Source organism: Choloepus didactylus, chromosome 14 (genome assembly GCF_015220235.1).
Source record: "Choloepus didactylus isolate mChoDid1 chromosome 14, mChoDid1.pri, whole genome shotgun sequence".
NCBI classification, from domain to species: domain Eukaryota; kingdom Metazoa; phylum Chordata; class Mammalia; order Pilosa; family Megalonychidae; genus Choloepus; species Choloepus didactylus.
In genome coordinates this window covers 36,939,087-36,960,823 of record NC_051320.1, presented here as the reverse complement: position 1 = coordinate 36,960,823, position 21,737 = coordinate 36,939,087, and positions in this window count along the sequence as shown.

Here is a 21,737-nt window from a genome sequence, read left to right as displayed (position 1 = left end):
CCCCAACAGGGACTGCTTACCACGTGGTGGCATTTTATTTCCTTTCCTTTAGAAATCACAACATTTACACACAGAGCCAACAGGCAGTAATGTAGTGTGATGTTCAAAAGATCAACTGAGATTATAATACGGCTATAATTGCAGAGCTTCAGTTCAAGGCTGAATTCGGATTTTGTAAATGAGTAAATGACATTTTTCCCAATGCTCCTTGTAATAGTTAGTATGAGTTGGTATAATCTAATGATACCATTCTTCTGAAAGTGTTGATTTCTGTTACTCAGCCAGCTTAGCACTGGCTGCTAGAAGCACAGTAGGTACTGATGGTTATATCCTGAAAATCTTGACAGGTTTATTGTACTATGTAACTGGGAAAAGTTAAAGTGTAATGTTTGGTGTTAATAAGTGACTTATGTGAAAATAGGAACATGTGTCTATAATATCAAATAAGGCTTTATTTGCAGTGAAATCTGAATCTCTTGTTCCGTAGTAGTATTTTCTTGCTCTGTATTATACCTTTTCTTAAATACATTATACTTGACAGTAGCATTAGACAAGTTGAGCACACTTAGAAAGTGTTTATGACTTAAAAGATCAGAAACCATGATGAATTAAACTCTATCTGGAATTACAAAAATAAATAAAAAATCAAGGTCCAGAAGAGAACAAATATTTTTAAGTGTTATTTCTTTCTACTGTTCATTTCTAAGTCTGTGTTTATACCTAGTCTCTAATATGTGTAAAGAATTTGTTTTTCCAGTTTCTGCCTTTGTTTAACTGAGAAATAGATCAGATTCCTCTTAATATCAGATGAAATAAATAAAAAAATTTTTAAAAGGCAATTTTTTTAAAAAAGTATTCAATTTGGTATTGATTTATCTTAGTACAGTTAAATTAGATTTTTCTTTGCTCACCACTTATATACTGTGGGTTTCTTTTTAATGTATTATGTTCTGGTTGTCTCTTATCACCTTGTATAATGTACTATAAAAACTAGTAATGGTCTTTTTTCAGACTTCTGGATGTTTAAAGTTATCTTTTAAATAATTTTGTTAACATATCTCATTTTTTCCTCATAAAAATTGTTTCCAAAAAAGTGAGCAGTATTGTCTCTTAGGTGGCCTCTATCAGTTTTAAAGTACACCCCTTATTCAAAAGTACTCAAAATTAGGAGCATTTCTACTGAGTGTCTCAAAGGTATTTGTGATGGTCAAATTGTTCAATTCACAAAGTAATGGGATTGTTGTTTTCAATACAGGGAATTTTTAAACCTTAGTTTTAAGTCCAAAAGTACCTATTACTATTTTCAACATTTTATCATTTTCCTCTACCTAACTCTAGTCTTCTGAAAGAGTATGTCTAAAGAACGGATGCATGGAGCCACTGTATATTCCATTCCAGCCTGTCCAGATGGCCTGATGTCACTTTCTACAGCACTCTTCACCAGAGGTCCCCATTCACCTCCCCAGTATTGATCACAGAGTTACAGACCCTGCCTGCCAGTACGAGCCCTTTCTCATTGTCACCTGGTAGGCAGACAGTCTGCCCAACTCACATTTGACTGATTCACAGGCTGCCAAGGTAGCACCGAGGTCCACCTTTGGAAACAGATGCTGGGAGTTATTTTTCATGAGTTTTGCTGAACCCCGTACATTCTTGCCCACCTCCCTCATGACAATGACTGGCACTAAGGGGTCATGGAAAAGAATCTTTTTTAAAAATTCTATTGAGGGATCAAACTCACAAATACAGAAAAAGTGAGCACTGTGCTCTAACCAAGTGAGCTCACTGTCCCCCAGATGTGCTGAGACTACCCTGCACCTTCTCAAGTTCCTGTCAAGAAACGGCCTCACTGACTCACGTGTTGAAGGCAGGCCTGTGTAACAAACAGCAGACAATAGTTACCAATAAAGAAGGAGGAAGCTGCTTATTTTGAGAAAAAAATTCCTTTTCTTGTAAGAATTAATCATTTTTAAAGTAAATAGAGTATAAAATATTTTAGCCACATAGCTATTACCATCCCCTCATCCTACTATCCTCCAGTCCTGCCCTGGTTAGCAGTGCCTATCTGAGGTAGGTCAGTTATAACTAGTTAGCTTTACTCTTCCAGATCTACGTTCAAGTGCCTAACTGGAGTTGGCACTGCTGAGAATAACTCGGTCTTTTATAGGAGACTGCCTGACATGTAGAGTGAGAACCAAGTACTTTTAAGTACTGGCCACAGGTAAATAGTTGACAGAGCGGCATGCTTAAGGACACAGGGTGTGTTTAGTTATTACTGCTGAAACTTCAAGTCACCATAGTGAATTATTTGAAGGAATATTCTAGAGTGTATAACTAGGCATCCTAAACAGGGCAGTGAAGGCTAAAAGGGAGATCAGCCTCGGTCCCTGGAGCCTGCGGTTCAGAACTGTCTTCTTGTAATGTCCTGGACTGGTTTTGTTTAGTTTGGTTTTTTTTATCTGGACAACTTGGAAACTAAGAATTTAAAACAAACTATTTCCTTTTCCTTTCTTAAACTTAAGGAGAATTTTTTTAACCTTTCTCTGCCGATCTCAACAGTGAAGGCTTCCCTGAAAGAGAGGAACTGAAAGCCCGTGTCTATATGTAAAGGGTTTTGAGCATTCCTTTCGCACGTTTTTACATGTTTTTAATGGAAAACACCTAAACAAACCTGATTCGATGTTCAAGACTCATCCCTTAAAGCATGCTTGCTTTTAAAAAGTTTCTTAAATATGGGCTTCTCTTGGTTTTCCTGCAGCTGTATTAGAAACGTAATTCCCATGCTCTATTTCCTGACTGCTCCTGAAGTCCTGAAAACTGGCAGTGTCTTTAGACATGCTTGTCCCTGGGGGAGAAGCACAGTGAGAAATAAGGAAAGCTGAATTTTATGTTAAGGCAACAAGTATTTGAGAGTGTTCTGCAAGGCCTCAGACTTTGACTTTTTTTTTAAAACTTCATACATATATATATATATATATATATATATATATATATATATTTGTTTGTTTGTTTTTTGTTTTTTTTGTTTTTTCCTTCTGAATACCAACTACATATTTGATTCTCAGGGGTGGGGTGGGAGAGAATAAGCAGCAAAATTTCGAAGTTTCAAATAAGTAATGTGGACAAGACTTCCTGTCCCTCTAAGTCTCAGTTTATGTGGGTATCTGGAAAATCAGTGCATTATCCCAACTTCTTTTCTGCCAATCTGAGTCTCTCAAGGAGTAAACAGTAAATGTGTATAAATGAGAAAGATTAGGTCAAAGATGTAAATTATTATTTAGGTATTTTCTTCCTTTCAAACTCAGAAATAGACCTGGTTTGTGGACAGCATAATATAGATACTAATGCTATGATTTATAAAGGACTAGAAACATCCTTTAAAATATTTTTCTTTTAAGGTTGATAGACTTCAAACTTTGAGGAAAGAAACCACAGATTAAAACTAAAACAAAAGCTTCCATATTCTCTTTCTATATGTAGCATCAGTCTTAACATCCACCCAAGAGTTTGTTTCCTGCCTATAGTAGTTCAACAATTTTTATGAGAGAAAAACATGCACATTTTTAATTTCTTGAAAAAGTGAATTGAAGTGTTGGAATAAATTCTCAGAGAAGCACTGGTTTTGGAGACAAGAGCCTGGGGCCGTGATCCCTGTTCTGGCATTGATTTTATTGTGTGAACTTGCGCAAATTATTTAATTTCTCTGTGCCTCAATTTCTCCATATACAAAATGGGGATAATGATACCAACCAACACCTACCTCATAGGGATGTTATGGGGACAAACAAGATAATATAGATTATTGCAAATGCTTTGAATCTTTGGAAGAAAGGTGCTATATAAATTGAAGGTGTGTCATTTTTTAATGATCCAATTATTGATTATGTTTAGGGTTTCAATAATAGCAATACTGTTAGTTATGTTAAGAATAAGTTTCAATTTGATGCATATTTACAGTTCTCTTCTGTGGCCAGATGTTGATCATTCATCCAGAAACGGTACGCAAGGAACTGAAATGGGTATTTGTTTTCCATGTGTTTCTGCTGATCGTATTTCAATTCTGAATATTCAGAAAAGCTGGAGTTTAATGTGTAATATCTTTTAGTTTATATGTAACGAACCTTATTCAAACTGTATACAAAGGTATAATTACATGTAAACAGCAGGTACATTGTAATTAAAGGCACTTATCAAGTTGTCTTTGTTCTTTTTTAATTGCAATAAAGTTCAGTTTTATATAAAAGCTTGTTAAAATTCATTTGGTACTTGGGAAGGATAAGAACAGCTAACGTGAATAGACTTGGTGCATAACCAGTGTGTCGGGATTCCCCCACTCAACTCACCACAACAAAAAAGAGGATGTGCCCACTGATTTGGTCAAAGGCATAGTGGTTAGGGACACAAACTGCAAAAGCAAATGAATTTACTCCCAGCTCTACAAAGACTTTGAGGAAGTCTGTGCCCCTGTTTCTACCTTAGGAAATGAGTAGGAAAAGAACCTACTAACAGGGTTGTCTGAGTATGGTACTCGGCAAATGCTAAATGCTCCGTAAATGCTAATATGTCTTCACAACAAGCCTGGGAAAATGTGAGGACGTCTACCCACCTTGCCAGTCACTCCTGTGGAGATATGCAACCTGAGAACAAATAATGCCGCAGACCTCGAGGAAAGTCCACCCACCTTGTCCACTTGGTATCTGAAGCAGGCTCAACCCCTGCAGGAAATCTCAGAGCCAATGGCTTTTTTCACTATCTGACCCTGGATGCCTCCTTCCTAATCTCAATACTTGCCTTGGAGCCAAAAGGTGAAGCATTCGGCATGCTCCTGTCTCTCTCTTGCTGTGCCCCTCAACTCCAGGGCACACCGAGACCCACAGATTGCCCCCTCATGAGACTTGCTACCCTGACCTCCCCTCTCTGGGTCTCCTCCATACTCCCTCCTGCCCCATGCCATCTACACCAACCCTCCCTGTTCCCACTTCCCTCAGAGAATGGCCTGCTTATTTCTAACAAACTAACTCCTGTGCAGTCGGTTAATATCCCCACTACTCCTAGGAGTGTTTACAATTTAAGGAGCTTGCTGCCTGTTGCAGTCTTGAGCCAAAATCATCCTTCATTCTCACAGTAGGCTTTGCAAGCTCGTGAGGGGCTGCTGGAAGTAATTGGGGGTAGGGGGCAGCAGGAGGGAGCAAAGGCATCCCTCAGGCCATACATCAGCAAACGCCTGCAGTGTCCTTGCAGAGGTCAAGCCCGCTGCTCCTCCAGGTCCTAAGAGGATCTGCTCTACGACTTCAGCTTCCTTGCACATGATGCAAAGCTAAGCAGGCAACTTTGAGGCAAGCGAGGGGAAGAGCCTAGCTAGCTCGGCTTCAAACCCTGGCTTCCTTTCTTACCATGTGGGAATAATTTCCTCTCCTTTCCCAGAGCTATTAACCATAACTCCATTCTGTGTACAAAGAGTCAGAGCTGGGAAGTTTGTTCTGCAAATTTGATCCTAAAACCAGGCTTCCCACCTGGACTACCTGGGGAAATTGAAGTTCTAGAGCTCTGTAATTTGGTAGGTTTTCTATCACCTATGGTACAAAGACATGTTTGCAGTTCTGTCAGAGGTGCACTGCCAATGCTAGATATTTAACAGATGCTCATTAAGGGGAATGGAGAATTCTGATACCCTATTTAAAGTAAGGTAGACATACCCCCACCCTTTTTTGTCATCATTTTAAAAAACATTGTCCACCTTTCTGCCTCTGTGAGTACCATCTACACTGTGATTCTTTTCTTAATTATCCCATACCTTACTGTACCTTTAAGGTCATTATTCTGAGTATTTGTTCTCATCCTAGATGATTCTAAAATCAGCATCTCAATGCTGAACCTCGGGTGCTCCAGAGCCAACTGCCTACCAGGCATCACATCTGTTTCCAAGATTTCTCCATCTGAATATTCAGATGTCATCCCCAAGTGTGATCATTCCAGAGTGGAACTCATCTTTCCCAGCTGCCCCGTTTACCCTTTGGGGCATATTTTAGCTTTGAAGCATTCCCCCATAACATAGCACAGTTTCCCGCACATAGCCAACAGTAAATAAATGTTTGACCTGCTTTGAATTCTCAGACCCCTCCATCACCCACAGTCCTGCACGTCTGTCCAGAGCTAGTGGTATAAAGTCTTAGGATTGTATACTTGAGCTGTTTCCTACCAAAAGCCTGGCTGTGTCTGAATTTCTGAAAAGACATTAGATAACCAGGTAGGGCACATCCTACAAGTTAGACCAACCCAAAAAGCAGAGGCCATCGGACAAGTAGATAAACAGCATCACAATGTGGCAACATAACCTTCTAAAACAGACAAGTCATTCAAAGCAAACAGCTTTAAATGATCAGGTCCAAAGAAATAAATAATCACACCATCAAAGTAGAAGCACAAGTCAATAGGAATACGGAAGAATGCACAGAAAACCCATTTTTGATTAAGCCTGTAAATATGTACTAAGTACCTACCACGTCCTAGGAGCTGGAAAACAGTGATATTAAAGAGAGTAAATTCCTGCCACATTGGAGCTCACATTCTGTTGGGTTTAGCGCTCCCCTTTAAATGTTTAACATACACTTGTAAATCCTCAGGGTGTTCAATATCTCTGTTTTTCAGCTGGCTTTGCCAGGTTTCTTGGGATTTGCTTTAGATACAAGGGTCTGGAAAGGCCTCTGTGAGGAGGTTACAGTTGAGACTGAAAGGATAAGCCAGAGAAAGAGTGTTCCAGGCGTGGAACAGCCTCTGCCAAGGCCCTGAGGCACGGAGGCCCACATCTTCCCCCAGAGCTCACTGAAGTCGATATGGGGCAGCCTGCAGCTCTCCTTCCCTGGCATACCAGCCCTCCCAGCCCTTCTCCAGCCTACCTCCCTCAACAGGCCTCAAACCAACCTCCCATTCCTAAAAAGCAAACCTGTTTGGGTCAGGAGGAAAGGACAGGCTACTCAAAATAATTCCTGAATATCTGCTATTTTCCAGGCACTGTTCTAAATTCTGAAGATAAAGCAGTAAATAAAGCAAGCAAGGTTTCTGTTCCCATGAAACTAGCAGGGGGAGAAAGATAATTTATCAAAACCATTTCAGATCATAAGTCTGGTCATGAGTGTGAAGTACAGAAAATGGTGATGAAATAGAAAGTACCTTGGTTTGTGGGGGCAGGGAGGGATGATCTTTTATATCAGGTGGTTGGGGAAGGCCTGAATGACCCAGAGCAGCCCTGTAAAAAATTGGGAAGCAAAACATTCCAAGGAGGAAAAGAGGCTGGTGTGCTCCGGGACCACAAGGGAGACCAGTACAACTTGTCTGCAGCCACAGGGAGTGGTAAAAAGTGAGGTCTGAAAAGCAGGCAGGAGCCGGACCCCACACAGCTGAGTAGATCAAGCAAAGGAATTTTACTGTGATTCCAAGTGCAAAAGGAAGCCATTGGAAGATTTTTAACAGGGCATTGGCAACAATTAGCTTTCCATATGAAAAATGAAATAAAATTGGATAAATTTCAGATGGATTAGAGAGATTCTCAAAAAAACAGAGTAATAGCTATAAGAATATTATAAACTTACTATTTGTCAGGCACAATTCTATATGCATTCAATTGTATTTGCTCATTTAATCCTCCAAACAACCCTGTGAGTTAGATACTGTTATTATCCTCATTGTATTGAAGCACACAGTGCTTAATTAACTTGCCCAGCTTTTAGTGGCAGAGACAGGATTTAAACTCAGGTAGTCTGGCTCCAGGCCTGAGTTCTTAAGCACAACTGTGCTATGGGAGACTTTTATTATGGTTTAGAACCAGTGGATTTCTTAAGCAATGCACCAAAAGTGAAAATCATAAAGGAAAACATTGACATGTTTGACTACACAAATGTTAAAACTTCTTCATAAAGGTTTAAATATATGCATCAGTGTAAGAAGTAACGTATGGAAGGACAGTGGTTTCTATTTTCTTCCCTGCCATATCCTCATTCACCTAAGAGTGTGCCTGCACATTGTAGGAGTGCAACAAATACATGCCAAAGGGATGGATGATGGGTGGGTGATGCATGAATAGCACTTAATTTTATGTGGAGCTGATACGCCCAGCTCTGTCATGTGTGCCGGGGACAAATGTGAATCAGCAGACTTCCTCTCCCAGAGCTTGCAGATTTGCAGGTGAGGCACAATCTGCAGATGAGATGGCAAGAAGTTGAGGGGCTTCAGCTGAGGGACCTGGAGTTTGGGCTGGAGGGTGCCGAAACCAGAGGCAGGGTGACCAGTATGGTTGGGATCAGGGCTTGATTAGGGCATATGAGGACAGGAAAAAAAAAGATAACAATTCTGGACATTAGTAGATAGAACAGAAGGGATTTGGCAAACTGATAAATGTAGAGAGGATTGGGGGTTAGAGATGAAAAGATAACTGGGTTCTCTGGATAACTGTTGATATCATTAATAAACTACAGATGTAGGAGAAGAAGATTTGAAGGGAGAAGATGCTGAGTCCAGTTTGGACTTAGAATACCCACCTTTCCATTTCTCTAAGTAAATATAATATTTAGCCATTTCCCATTGGTTTCACCACTGTTCAACAGTAATGCTTTAAGCTTCTTGGTGAAAGATGTACAAAATTATGATGCATAGGGGAAATAAAAGAAGTAAACTCTCCAATTACAATAACTGGCAAAACTATTGAATTTCCACTGAAATGTGATTAGCCAGACATGAGCCAAATCAGTGGGGCTTTCCACAACAGCTGTCAAGTAGTGGGTTTGCAGAACACCAATATGTTATCTTCTATTAAATTAGTTTACATTAACCCCAGGCCCAGTGGATAACAGTTACGTTATATCATGAGCATAGCCAATGCTGGATAATGCAGAAGCTATAGTCACTTGAGGGAACACTAACTTAGTAATTCAACAGAAACTCAGTAAAATGGAGAGCTGCCAGTGAGAGTTAGAGGGCAGGAAAAATACGCAGGGAATTAAACTCTCCGTGCTTAACAGTCCAACATACCCAATTAGCATTTCTTAAAATGAGATTAAAAATTATGTTCCCACTAAAACATAGTCCCTGCTTTCTCCTCTTGCTCATTATTCATAAATTACTGGTAAGATTTTTGAAAATGAAGTATTTTTAGTTTATGGATTTTGTTGTCAATTACAATGTCACTAGCATTATTTTCTATAATCTTTAATACTCCAGTTCTTCTCACATTAATACTCCAGTTCTTCTCACATTATTTTAATAACTAGTTGGATATCCAGTGACCTTGAATTTTCTCCATTGGCTTTCACTTGTCTACCATCGTGTTACATGGGAAAAATTAAAACTAACAGATTGTTTCCTTGGGAAAATGTTAAATATTCATATCCCTTGGCACCAATGGTTTCCCGCTGAGTCCTGAAAAGCAACCATGTGTATTCCAGGCCCTGCTTTTCCCATCCTTCCTAAACCAAATGCCCACTCTCTCTCAGGCACTTGTAAATGGAAATGCTTGTCTTCACAACACCCTACGCACTTGAGACTCAAAACCAGATCACACAGGTTTCAACTAAGGTCACGATCTCTTGAAATTCAAACAAACTGGCTCGCGTATAAAATGGGGAGTCCAAACTGTCCCGAAGCTCTCTGTGGAATGCTGGAGGCCTGCAGCAGGGATGGCCCCTGCCCCTGCTAGACTTCATCCGCTTTCCTCTCCCCTTCCTGTTCTGCGCTGACTCACACTCCACTTTTTAAATTTCCCCCCAAATCACTCACACAAAGCGTTTAGGAAGGTAGCAAATGTTGCTGGAGGTAAAGGTTAGAAGAGAATATTAAACTACTCATTTTAACTGCAGGCGTCCAACCCCCACTTTCTTGGCTGAGACGACTCTCGCCGCCTGAGCCTTCTTGCTTGTATGTGCCATGCAATTCCAGTCTCCAATCCCTGCTGGGCTCCAGACCTTCCGTTTTACACATTCTCAGACTTGTTAAAGGGCTCCTCCCATGGAAAAGGTCTTGCACTCTGGGTTTCCCTCTTTACAGCGAAGATATACAGGCAGGAGCTTTAAAATCTCATTTCTTCTTGTTCACAAAGCAGCCTGCCATTGAGCTGTATATCTCAGTTTACAAAGTAACCACATCAAAGTAAATCATGTAGGCAACCCAATGAAATATGATCTTTGTTTGCTTAAAGAAAAAAAAAAAAAAAAATCCAGACTTTCCCACATGGCCCTGGTAGTAAATACTTTTAAACTCTGTTATGTACAGACATGTCCCTACGTACCTCTCCACACAGTCACTCACTTTCCCTCTCACCCACAGCCTGCAGCCTTCTGAGTGCTGAGGCCATTCAATCACCCGTTCATTTATCTAACGATTTTTGAGCATTTAATGTGCAGACACTATATTTGCCTCTGAAAACTGTCTGCCTGCAATTGAAGAGAAGTAGGGATTAGTGTCAAATTCCATGTCAGCTTTTTAGAAACTGAGTGTTATTTTTGTGTGTCTGGGTCTGATGATGAAGTAAGATTTCCACTGCAACCCATTTATTCTAGACTCTGGGTTACCTTTCAGACATCATGAACAGAATGTCAGAGCTACAAGGAATCTTTGAGCTCACCTAATTCATCTGCTTCACTTTACAGATGAAGACGCAGGGGCCTAGAAAAGCAAGGTGATTTACCCCAGAGCTTCATTTAGTAAGTCCCCAGGGTGCAGGTTCCTTAGAAGGAACTTCAGGAAGGGGCCACCTGAGAGGCGGTGTGGGGAATGGAGTGTCCACAGGCTTTGGTGTCAAAGGCATGAATTCACATCCCAACAATGCTACTCGGGCACCACTGGATCTTTGTCAGGGTAACTAGACACTCTGTGTGCCAGTTTACTCATCTATAAAAATGAGACAATTTCTGCCTCAAAGGATTGTTTGAAATAACATACAGGAGAGCACCTGGCTTCCCTTCATCAACATATTTTGTTTTCTTTGCTCCTTCTTTCAGAGACCCTTTCCATTTACACAGGGAAGATAAAAGGCATCCGTTTGTCCTCACCATCGCTCTTTAGATTACCTTCTCCCCCTTCCCCTGTCCATGCACGTGCACACACGCGCGCACACACACGCATGCACGCTTGCAGACTCCCTCCTATCGGGCCACTCTGCTCACCGGCACTAAGGTGCTGGCAGCGCGGGCCCCGTGCGGGGTTCTCCGCTGACTTCGAGGTTGAGCGCGGGCTCCCCCGCCACCTGCCACACCGCACCCTCCCTCCTGGCACCTGCAGGGCCCGAGAGAGGGTATAAAACTAGACGCTGCACCAGACACACTTCCTGCCTGGCTTTAATTAATTTCTTTGTTTCACTTGAAAAGACATCTTTAGTTGTCTAATCCACACTGTGTTTTGGCTGAAGTACAAGGCTCTAATTCAGCTGTGGAAAGTGGCTAAATTCTAATTTAGCAATAGAGAGGTGAGAAAGCGCGTCCCCTTCTCCCAGGGATTGAAGGCAAGCGGGGAGTGCTGAGGGCTGCTCAGAAGTCTGAACCCATCAGCCTGGATTTGGAAGGATTAAAGTTTTCCCACTCAGGGGTACTTGATTCATTTAGAAATATTTACAAAATGGACTGGAGAATACCATAATAGAATGCTTCCTCCTCAATACAGGACCACTCCACTGAACTGTACACTGGAGAGTAGTCAAGATGGGAATGGTTGTGTTGTCTATATGTTACTCATCTGATTTATGGTGTGTATATTTGAAATTAAACAGTGCAGAAAATGAAGAACAAGAGCACACTAGTATCTTCAGTAAGACAGAGTTCTCTGCAAGTCACTGCAGGAATCTTACAAACAGCTGTAGAAAGCCTTGACACTTTCTAAAAGCTAAAGTGCAAAAAGAGCCGCTCTATAGATATTGTGGTCACATGGTAAGCAGTCAGCAAATATTTGTTACATGAACAAATAAACGATAAGTGGAAATGGTACCGCTGCATGTCACCATTTTCATTCCAGTAACGTATATACTTATCATCCCTTCTGTGCCAGTTTGGATGTATTATGTCCTCCAAAATGCCATTATCTTTGATACAATATTGTGGGGCAGACATATTTGTGTTGATTAGACTGGAATTCTTTGATTGAGTGTTTCCACAGAGATGTGTCTCAAGCAACCGTGAGTGAAACATTTGATTGGATAATTTCCGTGGAGGTGTTACCCCGCCTATTCAGGGTGGGTGTTAATTGGATCACTGGAGTCCTATAAAGGAGTTCACAGACAAGGACCTCAGAGCAACTGAGAGTGACATTTTGAAGAGGAGCTGCAGCTAAGGGAGGACAAAATGCCCCAAGAGCAACATATTGGAGAACATCATTTTGAAACGCAACCTGGGAGCAAGCAGATGCCAGCCACGTTCCTTCCCAGCTAACAGAGGTTTTCCTGATGCCAATGGCCTTTCTCCAGTGAAGGTACCATTTGTTGATGCCTTACCTTGGACACTTTATGTACGTAAGACTGCAACTTCGTAACCAAATAAACCCCCTTTATAAAAGCCAGTCCATTCCTGGTGTTTTGCAAAAAGGCAGCATTAGCAAACCGGAACACCTTCTTAGAAGACTCTGTTCAGAAAACTGAGTTAGTGATTGCCTAGTCTCTGTAACTTAGACCACTATTTCCTAACCCGTACACAAATGAGTACCTAATTATCTTCCAAACAACATATGAGCCCTCTGTCTTCAGGCTGGCCCCTATGAAGCTTGTTACTGCAACGGAGAGGCTAAACCTGCTTATAATTGTGTCTAAGAGTCTCCCCCTGAGTGCCTCTTTGTTGCTCAGATGTGGCCCTCTCTCTCTAGCTAAGCCATCTTGGCAGGTGATCTTACTGACCTCCACCACCCCCCACCACCACCACGTGGGACCTGACTCCCAGGGTGTAAATCTCCCTGGCAACACAGGATATGACTCCCAGGGATGAATCTGGACCCGGCATCATGGAATTGAGAACATCTTCTTGACCAAAAAGGGAAGGCAAAATGAAACAAAATAAAGCTCCAGTGGCTGAGAGATTTCAAATGGAGTTGAGAGGTCACTCTGGTGGACATTCTTACACACTATATAGATTACCCTCTTTAGATTTTAATGTATTGGAATAGCTGGAAGCAAATACCTGAAACTACCAAACTCCAACCCAGTAGCCTTGACTCTTGAAGATGACCGTATAACAATGTAGCTTACAAGGGGTGACAGTGTGATTGTGAAAACCTTGTGGATCACATTCCCTTTATCCAGCATATGGATGGATGAGTAGAAAAAGGGGGACAAAAACTAAATGAGACATAGGGTGGGATGGGGGGGATTATTTGGGTGTCCTTTTTACTTTTATTTTTTATTCTTATTCTGATTCTTTCTAGTGTAAGAAAAATGTTCAAAAATAGATTGGGGTGATGAATGCACAACTATATGATGGTACTGTGAACAGTTTATTGTAACCATGGATGATTGTATGGTATGTGAATATATCTCAACAAAACTGAATTAGAAAATAAAAAACGACATGAGGCTTGCATTATACTTCTCATGGACACTGCTGTTCTAGGTGAAGAGGCTGGAGCTTGGGGAGGTTAGGTAGTCGCTGGCAGAGCCAGTCAGGATTTGAACTAAGTCAGGCAGACACCAAAGCCTGTGCTCCTTCTATTATACAATGTTGCTTCTTAAAACCAAAAAAAATGAATTGCCAAGAGACGCTGACAATCCAGAGGTGATAGGAAACCAAAACTGGAAGATGTGCCAATCTGTAGAAACACGCAAGTGTCTCTCTCAGCAGTCAACAGCCAAGGAGCAGTGAAGGAGGAAGCAGGTTTTTGTACTGAACCATGGTTGGGATTTGGCAGGTTGGGCATAGTTTCTGGAATATAACTTGTTAGAAAACCAACTCTCTGCCTGTATTAGTCAGGGTCTCATTAGGAAAACAGAAGCCACCTATATACTTAAAACCAAGAGAATTGAATACAGGGGCTTGAGGGAATTTGCTGGGAAGCCAACAGGGGATGGTGAGAAACTCCAGAAATTAGCAGCAGGAAACCACTTCCACCTCTGAACTGGAAGGAACAAGAGAGGCTGAATCACCAGAGCTGGGGGTTTCACACCTAGTGGCTGCTAGCACCTCGCAGGCCTGTGTGTGTTGGGGGGGACGGGGTGCAACTTGAGCACCAGCGAGGAGTCACAGCTGCTATTGAATATGCCACCAAAGAAGGGAGAGACGCCAAGACACTCCAGGTCCTCCCCTGCTCCTGCCCAATCTCCTGCCGGCGTCTCCCACTTGCCGAACCCAGCCAGAGCCAGTGCACAAGGGAGGCTGGGGACACAGCTGGCCCCCTGGCCTCCCAAACTGAGCAGAGGAAGGACTAGGAACAGATCCGAAGGCAATGTGGTCGAGAACCGGCGCAGCCCCAACTTCACTTCCTCGAATCACTGCCTCCCCTAAATGGCTAGAAGAGTTAGACATGCCACATGTTCATCTTACTGACAGTCTTACTGTTTACATGGGATCATTTTTTGAATTTCTCATCCTTTGAACTTCTTGGTATGGTGTAACATCCAATGGGAAATGAGGGGAGTGGCTTTTTATTTTAGATATGCTGTCTCCCCCTGTACTGGTTTGGATGGATTATGTTCCCCAAAACACCATTATCTTTGATGCAGTCTTGTGTGGGCAGGAAACGTATTGGTGTTGATTGTGTTGGAGACTTTTGATTGGATGTTTCCGTGGAGATGTGATCACTCAACTGTGGGTGAGATCTTTCACTGGATAATTTCCATGGAGGTGTGGCCCCACCCATTCATCATGGGCCTTGATTAGTTTACAGGAGCACTATATAAGCTCAGACAGAAGGACCGAGCTTGCTACAGCCAAGAGGGACACTTTGAAGAATGCACAGGAGCTGAAAGAGGAGATGCAGAAGAGAGAGTCTGAAGATGGCCATTGAAAGCAGACTTTTACTCTGAAGAAGCTAAGAGAGGACAAAAGTCCCAAGAGCAACTAAGAGTGACATTTTGGAGAGAAGCTGAAGCCTAGAGAGGAATGTCCTGGGAGAAAGCCATTTTGAAACCAGAACTTTGGAGCAGACTCCAGCCACATGCCTTCCCAGCTAACAGAGGTTCTCCGGACACCATTGGCCATCCTCCAGTGAAGGTACCCGATTGCTGATGTGTTACCTTGGACACTTTATGGCCTTAAGACTGTAACTGTGTAACCAAATAAACCCCCTTTTATAAAAGCCAGTCCAGTTCTGGTGTTTTGCATTCCAGCACCATTAGCAAACTAGAACACCTGCACTTCAGGCTTCCACAAGTTTTATAAAACATAAGACAATGGTGAGTGAGTTATTTGTATAAATTCCTCTTGCTAAGCGCTCCTGTGGCTTTTGATTCCAAACTCCCAAGTGTTGGACATTTCTTCAACATTATAATAATTCAGAAAAAAAGTGGATGCTCTTTCTTCTTCTCTGCCACAAGCATCATAGGGACAACCACAGAACTGGAGGTCTCCTGCCTAGCTCACTGACTGCCCTCCTACCAGCAAGGCTTTGCTGGTTTCAGCTTCTCAGACAAACAGACACACAGAGTGACCCCTTACAAGCCAGACCTTTTTCCCCAAATGGCTGGATTTCATCTCGTTTCCTCACTTTGGACTCATAGATGGTGAATTTGGTACTAATTAATATCCCTTTCTATCTATGATTCTGTTAACAGTAAACAGACAATTGCAGAGAACAAAGCAGTCAATCCGGCTAATCTCTGCCACTGAGTACTGACTAAAGAATTACCACATACACACAAGGATGCTACTGAAGCAGAAATGCATCAGGGTCTTTGTCATCAAATATCACTGCTACAAATATAATCATCAACCAAAGTAGCAGTCCCCCTACAGGCCATTATCCACATGTGTTCTGTCTGTCAGAAAGCTTTGTGTCTGCCACACAAAGATGAATTAGAATTTGGCTGGAAAATGATATCTGGGCTACCTGGAGGTCGAGGTTTACAGTTTGCAGTGTGCCAGAATGTTATATCAGAATGGCGATCTCAAAAGAATCAAAGTGACTCTTAAAACCTTATTTTCTAATTCACCCTGGTAATTCCGATCCTACCTTATTCACCTGTTTAAATTGCTGTGGCATATCTTCAGTGTAATAAGATAAACTAAAAGTAGCCAATAGGAAAGGGCCCCGAGAGAAAAATCAACAGAGTTGGATTAGAAGATGTTTGCCATTTTTTGTCCAACAACCAACCAACCACCTCACCCACCCCCACCGCAACCACATACATGCACGTACACTTAACTAGAATCTGTTCTTCTTCATAAGAGATTTTTTATTGTGAATGGTGAGCTAGATAGATGTGTGGCAAAGATGAGTTGGCCGGATTCTTCCTCTCGGTCTAAGGAAGCAGGTGCATGTCTGGGTCTTGACCAATCAGATGTTTGCCACCCAGGACTCACCAGTTAATAATACAAGGGTGGAGGGAATGACTTGAGGTCAGGATTTCTGCAGAAGTGGGGGTGGGTGGCACAAGGGCCAGGATATTTCTTTAGCATAACCGGTCTGAGTTTGCAGTCCTGAGGTCTCCAAGCTCCCTTAGATCCTGATGGTCCTCCTGGCTCCGTTTCCAGCCTCCCAACCGATCTCTGGGCCCTCAGCATCCTTCTAAGGCAGAGTGTTTTCACTGATTGCCGCCTGGAGTCTTTATGGACACAGTGGCAATCCACCCCTGGCTAAGGAAAAATTCCTGAATCCATTCTTCCCTTCCACAAGATTAAAAAGAATTGGCACTAAAACCTGCTGTATTCCTCTTGAAAACACCCTTGAGAATTTCACAGAGTCTCTGGGCTCTTGGGAATCAGGGGGTTATTCATATTTCATATAGTGAAATTTGTTTTCCTCTGTTTACTCTTTGTAATTTGGTATAATAAATTTGATTTTACTTAGCCTTAGGTGTGTTTCTATTTACAGAGGACTTTTCAGTCATGTGCTAATTTATCTCTGAGCCACAATCTAAGTAAGGTGGAAACAACCCCCATCTCCTTTTCAGAAATAAGTAGGGAAAAAAAAAAAAAAAACTTTAGAGATGATCTAATCTAACATTCTCATTTTATGAACTAAGGAAACATTTCTTTTTGAGAAAAGTAAGGAAACTATGAAGACTTACACTGTTTCAAAGTTATTCATGCCTTAAACCTGTATTAAGAAACAATTTTCTTTTCTTCACACTATGGAGTGTGCCTCATACTTAATTAGATTAAATTTTTCTAAGAGCCCTAGGGTTAAATTACTTGCATTGCATGTGTACAGATTTTTAATTAATTTTTCACTTAATTACTGAAGATCTCTTAACTGAGCTTTTTACTTACAGCGTCTGCATCCCTTACCACTATTCTACCCTGCCCCACCCATCTCCACCTCAACCCAACCTCCATACAACCATAATAGCAATTCCTCTAAATGCAAATCTGATCATATCGCTCCTCTGCTTACACCCTTCAGTAGCTCACCATCTACAGTAGAAAGAATAATGGCCCTCCAAAAATGTCCATGTTCTGATCCCCCAAAACTGTAAATATGGGATGCTACATGCCCAGGGGGAATTAAGATTATAAATGGAATTAAAGTTGTTAATCAGCTGACTTTGATGAGATGAGGAGATTATCCTCAGTTATCTAGATGGACCCAATCTAACCACAAGTATCCTTAGAAGTAGAAGAGGAAGTAGAAGAGTCAAAGAGAGTTGATGGTGCTACATAATTGGCTCTAAGGACAGAGGAAGGTGCCACAAGCCAAGAAATTGTGGACAGCCTCTAGAGGGCAGAAAAGGAAAGTAAACAGCATCTTCCCCAAAGCCTCCAGGAGAAATGCAGCCAACAACTTGATTTTAGCCCAGTGAGGCCCACTTTGGCCTTTTGACCTCCTGAACTGTAAGGTAACAAATCTGTGTTAAGCCACTAAATGTTTAGTAATTTGTTAAAACAGCAATAGGAAACTAATACCCCATCACATACAGGGCCTTTGTGATGGTTTGTAGCTGTATGTATCCCAGAAAAGGCCATGTTCTTCTAATCCATTTCTATGGATGCAGACCTATTGTGGGTGGAACTTTTTGGTTAGGTTACTTCAACTGACATGTGACCCACCCAATTCAAGGCGAGCCTTAATCCTTTTACTGGAGTTCTTTATGAAAGGATAAAAGACAGAAAAGCCCAGAAGCTCATAGTGAAAGAGCCCCCAGAGGAGTTGAGAGAGGAAGCCACTGAAGCAAGAACCTGAAAGCAATGAAATCCAAGGAAGAAGGACCAGCAGAAGCCAGCCATGTGTCATCCCATGTGACAGAGGTGTCTCAGGTGCCAGTGGCCTTTCTTCAGAGAAGGCATCATCCTGTTGATGCCTTAATTTGGATTTTCATAGCCATAGAACTGTAAATTTGTAAGCTAATAAATCCCCCACTGTAAAAGCCAACCTATTTTTGGTATATTGCATTCTGGTAGCTTTAGCAAACCGAAACAGCCTTCAATTATGACGTTCTAACTTCATCTGCCTTGACTCCTCCCCTCCCATCCCACATCAGAACTGTGCTAAGAATTTCCCCAGGCCATTGCACATCAACTGTCCCTTGCCTAGAATACCTACCCACTTTTGTTACCTAGCTAATGCCTATAATCCTACTCAAATCAAATATCAACTCTAGGAAGCTGTTCCAGTTTGCTAATGCTGCTGTTTTGCAAAACACCAGAAATGGATTGGCTTTTATAAAGGGGGTTATTAGGCTACAAAGTTACTGTCTTTAGGCCATAAAGTGTCTAAGGTAAGGAATCAACAATAGGGTACCTTCACTGGAGAAAGGCCATTGGTATTTGGAAAACCTCTGTTAGCTGGGAAGGCATGTGGCTGGCATCTGCTTGCTCTTGGGTTGCATTTCAAAAGGACGTTCTCTAAAATGTGAGCAGCTTTCAATGGCCATCTTCAAAATGTGTCTTTCAGCTGCAGCTCTGAGCTCCTTCTGTTTGCCAGCTCTTTTATACGGCTATAGTAAACTAACCAAGACCCACGCTGAATGGGTGGGGCCACACCCCCATGGAAACATTCAATCAGAGGTCACACCCTAACCAAACGTGCACTCAAAGTTGGGTGGGTCACATCTCCATGGAAACCACCTAATCCCAATATCCCATGAGACTGGATTAAAAGATCATAGCTTTTACTTGGGGGAATTATATAACCAAACTGGCACAGAAGCCTTTCCTGATTTCCCAGGGTAGGTAGCCAATTCTTGTGCTTACCTACATTTTAGCATTTATAACCCTAGATGATATGTGGTTCTTTTCTCCCACCCCCAATGAAACTGGGAGATGAGATGAAAGTCCCAGTACAACAAAAACTTGTTGAATGAATGATCCAGAACATAAACTTCAAGAAGATAGATATTTTTGTCTGTTTTATTTAGTGCTGAATTCCTAGCGCCTAAAACAATGCCTGGCATATAGTGGTCCTCAATAAATATTTGTGGAATTGATTAGCAGATGAATGAACAAATAAATGAACGATGAATCCAGGCAGAGTCCCATGAAGTTAAAGTGCCCCAAGGGAACAAGAGGTTCCCTGCGTGACGCTCCGAGAGCTGCTCTTTCCATAAGCTGGTGGCAAGTGGAACAGCAGATCTAATGCCTTAAACCTTACTGATTAATCCTCTCCAAAACAGCAAACATGCACATTTCCCAACACTGCTATGAAAACAGGAAGTGAGATAGGAAGAGGCAGCCTGTGTTGCTACATGTGGATCCCAGATGTTAGCTGGAGTAGCCTGGCCCACACATTAAAGATGAGGTTAGTTTGACACTATCTATGCCCTGCAGAGATCCAAAGGCTCCCCAAATTTCTCTTTTATTCTCATGGTCACTGCTGGTGCTGGCTCATGCTTCAGCCGTCAACCCAATCATGACAGTTCACTATTCAAACAACAGCAACCACCAACAAAATCCCTTTGTATTTTTTAATATTAGATTTGTTTAAGCATATGTGGTGTGTTTGTGTGTGCAGGGTGTGGGAGTTGGGGGGTGAGTGCCTGCAAAGTGAGGTGGGGAAAAGGGAGAACAGAGGTGTAGAATTTCTACCAGCGACTTAATCTCCGTGAAGTTTCAGTCCTCCTTTCTCATTAAATTCTATCCCACTCCCTGTTCCTCCTCACACATACATACCCATACCCATGCACACATTACTACAGAAACAAAATGAAATCCTCCTCTTTGTCTTTTTGTTTGTTTGTTCTTGGTTTGCTTTAATCCTAGCTGGTTTATGAAGGTTTACCTGCCTTAGAAGGTTGTAGTGAAATAGCTCTTTTTTGAAGGCTTTACTACAAGTAAGGATCTTGCCTCTTATCAGTCTCCATTCCCATACACTCATAAACCTTGAGCCAAACTTGACCCATCAGCTGATTCTGTAGTGAGACTTTCCCAGGAGGCTGGGTCCATGTGCACCCCGACTTCTACTGAGCCTCCACTGAACCTCAAGATGTGCTCAGGTGTTTGCTGGACCTGAACCTCATGGTCTTCCTCCTGTGTTAAAACCCAGTTACATAAGAGAGTGTGTTTCAACTAATACATTTTATAACCCATTTCAAACAAAGAATATGACCACTGTTAAAACCAACAAAGAAATTTACCAAGGATTCTAAGCATATATAATACACAATATACAATTTACAAAATCAATAGTATTGCTATATGCTACCAAAAAAGATGGAAAATAAACTTTTAGGAGAACTCATTTAAAATAGAATTGAGGGGGCAGGAAAATGGTAGATTAGGAGAGACAGAGCAAAAAAACATCTCCATGAAAAATACAACATAAAAGACGAAAAGTGCTCCAGAATACCAGTTCCAGCAATGTTCCAGCCACATACCAGCTGGACAAGGTCTGCTAAATCCACAGGGACTGTGCACTTGGTGAAACCGAAAGTCTGCATTCTGAAACAAGTGATTGAGCCTGCTGGAGAACCAGCAGCCATGCCGCAGTCTGGTGAAACCGGGGTTTGGTGTTTGGAGACAGATTAGTTTAAAAACCCAAAAGCGGCTGCAGATTCGGCAGCAAGAGCTGCACAGCCCAGCTTGGCGGGAAGTCCTTCCCACAACCCGCGCACATGCCTCAGTATCTGGCGGGGACAGTAGCTTTTCACAAACCTGCAGCTAATTGTCCCAGAGCTAGGAAGGCGGAGGTCCACAAAAAGGGGGAAATTACCATGCCCCATAACAGCCATATTCTCAGTGGGCTGGGAACACCCCTACATGGACCCGTGGCCCAGAGCTTCCCTTGGTGACTGCACTCACCTGTGACATAGCACAGTCTTCCCTCAGCAGAAGCCCTAGAAGGGCATGGCTTGGAAGACGGACCCACATGAAAGTCCCAGGGACCATACACCAATACCAGGGACTTGTAGGTCCGCGGCAGAGACAAACTGTGGCGAGACTGAACCAAAGGAACACCTGGGAGTTTTGATTATTAAAGCCACCCTCCCTTCCTAATCACTCTGACACACACATTCAGGGTGGGCAGCACCAACTACACAGGGAAATTTGGTGCACCAGTTGGACCCCCAGAAAACTCAGACCCCCACTCACCACAAAGACAAAGTTGGGGAGAACTGGCTTGAGGGGAATAGGTGGCTTGTGGACACCCCTGCTGGTTAGTCAGAGAAAGTGCAATCCACCAAGCTG